Here is a 5,368-nt window from a genome sequence, read left to right as displayed (position 1 = left end):
TTTAACTTTATTTATTTTTCACCTTGCATAGATTTTTGAGTTCCTTGAGTTCTGGAATCCTCTCTTATTTCCTAGGGTTTTCAGTGCCAAAATAAGAGCAATTAGTAAATTTTTTGTTCAACCCTTTAATTTTGTTTTTGTAGAAACATGTAGAATCATTTATTTCCTGCCATGACATACTAAAGATTTTAGTTAACTTTAGTTTGATTTTTAAAATTCATGCTCAAAACCAAAATAGCCTGTTGGGCAAAATGACAAACCGAAGAGGGTATTATCATTTTAACCTTTTAAAATGTAGATAGTTTGTCACCTTTATATTACATTATGGATAATATTTAATAGAACTTATTTCTCTTTTGAAAATTATATGAAAATCACACCAATAAAGTCAATTCATAACCTTGTAGTATTTACCAAAATGAAGAATTAGTTCTTCCTTGCACCCTCCTGTCAAAAATACCTGTACCAAACACATGCAAAACAATGTATACAATAGTAACAGAAGTATAGTGATACTCTATTAGTAAACCTAATATTGAAGAGTGCTTTAGAATTCATTTATTCATTAATGAAAAAAATTTTAACACCTACTCTTTGTCAGGTACCATCCTAGGTCCTGGAAAGTATAAGTAAAAAGGTCAACTCTTAACGCTCATGGAACTTACTGACTTATGAGGAAGATAAACAGTAAGAAGTAAACAGTGAAAGAGTAAACATGATTCTGGATAGTGGTGATTGCTATTAGGAAAATCAGAGCAATAATTTATCAAATAGAAAGTCAAAGAACATTTTTACTTTTTTTCCTCATTTAAAAGATTATGTGAGCAATGATGATAGCTTAGATTACAGGGTAGTGCTAAATACCAGAAAAAAGTATATGTATGTGGGATGTATTTTGGAAGTTGAGCCGCCAAGACTTGATGATGGATTGGATGTGAGAGGTAAAGAAGAATCAAGGGTGATTTAAAGTTTGTTTTTTCCTTTGCTTGAGTGCCTACAGACTTTAGAAAAGTAATCTGATTTTGAAATTCTTGCATTTTTATGCTCGAAACTATGAGGATGTAGGGGTTGTTAACTGGGAGGACATTCCTAGAAACATAGAGTGAATAGGAGTGGAAGATCCAAAGTATTCCTCAGCCCTAAATGCTCTTGTTCACTCTTCAAAACCATTTTGTGGCTCTTACCTAGGCAATGCTATATCTTTGTGGCATTATCAAATAATATTATAAATTTTGACATCTTAACCCTAATAACTATTGCCATTCAAACCTGGAAATGAACTGAGTGAGTAATAAAAGAGGATATCACTGTTAGAGTGTGGTAGATATTTTCTGTTTTTCCCTCTAAATTTATTCTCCACTATTCTTCAACCTGGTCTGTTTCCCAGAGGATGACCTTTATGGACTGCGTCAATAGGCTGTCTTACCCTCTGGCTTTTGTTTAGGTTTGGTTAGTGGGATGCATTGGTAGGAGATTAAAAGGTGAGAGGAGTGAGATTGGCATATTTATTTACCCTCTTCCTTCACTACCATCTTGCCACGAGCTGGCTGTGTGTCTCTACCAAAGGCCACAGCTCCAACTGAATGGTCTTCTCCTTCAGCTACTCCTAATTATATCATAATCCTTCCAGAGCCTATGCTACATCCACTCAGACTGCATCACAAGGTATTGCCTTTTGCTGGAATGAAAAGTGGGTCTTTAATAAATGAATTTACTATTTTTATGAGCAGTTGCATTTAAGTGATGAGGTACCTTTTAAGACCAACAAATCCCATGAACAACAGCAACTGTTCTTACTTCTTTCACTTTTAAAATGAGTTGTTAGAAACAAGGTGTGTGGGATATTGCGACAGTAAATGACATATTTGGTAAATTCACAGATGATAGAGTTGATGGCAGAAGAGCAGCAAACAGTGAAAATAAATCCAAATCCAGAGGGCATGTTTTTTTGGTAAGGACAAATTACTGGTCTTCCATGATGGGATATTTCAGTGTAATTAGCTTGCCACCATGTGGCGGATTGGTTCCCTGGGATATGGTCCCTTCTTGGAAATTTGGTGTCAGTTTTCTGTTGCTTGCAAATTTCTCAGCAATGAGATCATCCTAGGTGAGGTGAAATTGAAACATTGCAAATCTCTGTTTTTGCCATTGTGGCCATTTTGTTCATAAGTTTATTAAGCAAGCACTGGACTGTCTGAGAAAGGAAATTGACATTCACAGATTGCCATATCTTTTCTGTATTATTATGAAGAGGTGCCCCCCCACCCCCTCCCCGGTGATCATCGCTTGGGACACATATTGTGACATGCTTTGCTCATTCTGAGAGGTCTATGTGCCTTTTTTTCAATACTCTTAATGTCTAATCCTCTAGTCATCTTATTTCAGAGATTCTGATCATCCATGTGGGCATTAAATTTCTCAGTTGGTGGGATTTTACAACCTTCTTGTACTCTGCAAGGCTTCTTGAGTTGCGTAGTAATGCTGCAGCAATCTGAGCTTCCTCAGTCAGCTGGTCACTGGGAACTCTCCATGAAGCCATAGATGCTGGTTAAGAAGGAGGTGGCAATGTGGCATACAATGTGCGTTGTCTCCAGAATCCAAGGAAGCTCTCCAAGCAATGTACATTTATTTCTTGGCATGGAGACAAAAGGTATGGAAATTTGCCCTTCGAAGGGAATGTCCTAACATGCCTCAGATCACTGGAGTTCAGAATCTTCAGTGAGATTCAGGTCTCTGTATTTTCATGGAATTTATCTCAGGTTTCTTGCCACACAAGTGTCTTATCAAGGTATCTAGTTTACCTGATGCTTTCTACTCTCTATATTCTATCAATGTGATTCTCTTAGTATACTGCACCAGCATCATGCTCTGTGGAATAGGGAAACAATCAAGATCTATATAGATGAATTTGTTTTATAGAGCCTGAGAGTTGGCCTACTTTGAGGCAAAATAGTGAAAGTTACTTCTGTCGTTGCTAAGTGAGAGCAAGCTGCTTTGAGTATTCTTTGTCTATTGGATGGTAGAAAAAGAATTCACCAGAGCAGTAGCTGCATGCCAGGTGCTAGGAGTTGGATTGATTTACTTTAGTGAAGTGGGCACATCTGGACCAGCAGCCTCAATTGGCATAATTACTTGATTAGGCTATCCTTCTTTAAGACATATCTTGGAGTTAAACAGGGATGTGTTAGGAATCCTTACCTCAGCAGCTTTCAAAAATTTGGTGGTAGCACTAATCTCTATGATTCTCCAGAGATATCTGGTGTTCCTATAAATGTATTATTTAGGTAGAGAGATGGCACTCCAGAGCCTTCCACTTGGTCCTTCCTACCATAAAAGAAGTAAACTTGAGTTAATGTGAGGATTCTTCTATTTTCTAGTGTATCTGTTTCAACTGTATACTAAGGATCTGGGGAAACGACCATAGGATGAGTCCATTGTCACACTGAGCTGTCTGAAAGACTGATTTAAGGCTGAACTCCATTCGTCTTTGACTAGATGACCACAGTGTCTTTCTAGATTCATAGGGTTTAACATTAACTCAAAGCTAATGTGCAATAATCCTCCAAAGATCTAGGTATTTCTATACCCACAATGCCTCACATTCCGTCCCCTTGGGGAAAATTAGGATTTATGGAACGTACTTGAGATAGCTAATCGTCCCTTCACTTAAGGGGCTCAGGGTCTCTGAACTAACTCAGAATTAAGTATTATGTGAAGGGCTGTTACTCTGTTTTGGTGGCTCATGTCATGTATGTTCACCGGACTCAGAGGTTTTTGAGTTATACAAATCATGTTGAGTCTTAGAAGGCTGCCCATTCATCTCAGTTCTCTCATCAATTTTTTAGTATCAAAGGTCACTACCACTCAGAACATCCTGACTATAACTGTTCTCTTTTCTTTGGGTGGTTAAGTGTGGCTCCTAGGCTTATACCATCCGGAGAACTGAGCATTCCATAGCAGTCATGGTACCTATGTCACTTGTGAGCACCATCACCAGTATCTTTGCCCTACAAAGAACAGACACCATGACACTTTTCAAAGATGCTAGCATTCCCCTCAACATTCTTATTTCTAAATTCTTTGATTAAGTGAATATCTTGTAGGTTTTCTGAGGGGCATAGAAGGATGGGAGAGTAGATAATTTATCATGAACTACAGTATTCCTATCTCCCCAAGTTTTTGGATTCCTTCCTTGGTATATTATACCAAAAATTTTCTGACATTTCAACTTCATTTAAGATAGTCACATTGTGAACAGTTTTGTTTGCTTGTTTGTTTTGGTTTTTGAGGGTTAGAAGGGGCTCAGCTAGTACAGTTAGATGAAAATCACATATAAATGGAAGGTACACAGAGTACTGGGAAAATGGGTGGGGAGGGTTTGGAGGATTCCACACTGGACAAGTATTCAACAGCTAAAATTGATAGCCTCTGGCTGTCACTCTTTCTTTAGACTGTGTGAAATTTTAAAGGAATAAATATTTAAGTAAGCCACATGGAATGATTTTAAGGATAGCCATTTCAAAATAACTGGATTTGGATGAAATCTGAGGTTCATTCTAGGTTATTTTTAATGTTGAAAATTATTATAAAAATAAATCAAACTATTCATTTGAGTTGATCTGCAACTTAATTTTTTTTTTTTTGACTTACTGTATCATGGACTTCTTTCCAAGTCATTGGATGACATGGAAGAGAATAGATAAAGGACCTGGTCTTTGGCAGAAGCATGGCTGACTCCTACGTACCTTGAGATCTAATATAATCTTTGGCTCACTTCTGAACTTCATTTCCTTGACTATATTTCTGTCTTGTAACCCATACTATCTTATGTTAATTAGTGTAGATTTGTTTATTTTGTTTGTTTTAATGAGTGGTAGTATAAATATTATCTTTTATTGGAAGATTTTAATGCTTATTCTTACTATTTATGTTTCCAGATTAAATTTAAAATTTGATTCAACTTCAAAAAATTGGAATCCTTATTGAGATTAAATTAATTACAGAAATTTCATATGAGGATAGTTTTTCACTTTTCCTCTCTTTTGTGGCTATCAGGTAGAAAGAATTGAATTTATATTACTTCTTAGTTCATAGTATATTATTATCAATCCATGTCTTACCTTTTCTTGTTTGATTTTCTGTTTTTTTCTCTTTTTGCTTTCCTTATTGTTACTTTCTCCTGATAGGTATCCATCCTTATATATTTGAAATATGTCCTCAAATACCTGTATTTCCTTGTATATTTCTAGTGACATCATAGCTGTATGTATGTTTAACTTACATAAATAATAGTGTACTCTAGACACCTTTTTTTACTCATGACAATGCCTTTGTGATGGATGCATGTTGCTAGATGTACATCTAGTTT

The sequence above is a fragment of the Balaenoptera physalus genome, assembly GCF_965194825.1.
Source record: "Balaenoptera physalus genome assembly, chromosome: 15".
NCBI classification, from domain to species: Eukaryota; Metazoa; Chordata; class Mammalia; order Artiodactyla; family Balaenopteridae; genus Balaenoptera; species Balaenoptera physalus.
The sequence above is the reverse complement of the archived record's forward strand: the minus strand, read 5'-3'. Positions refer to the sequence as shown.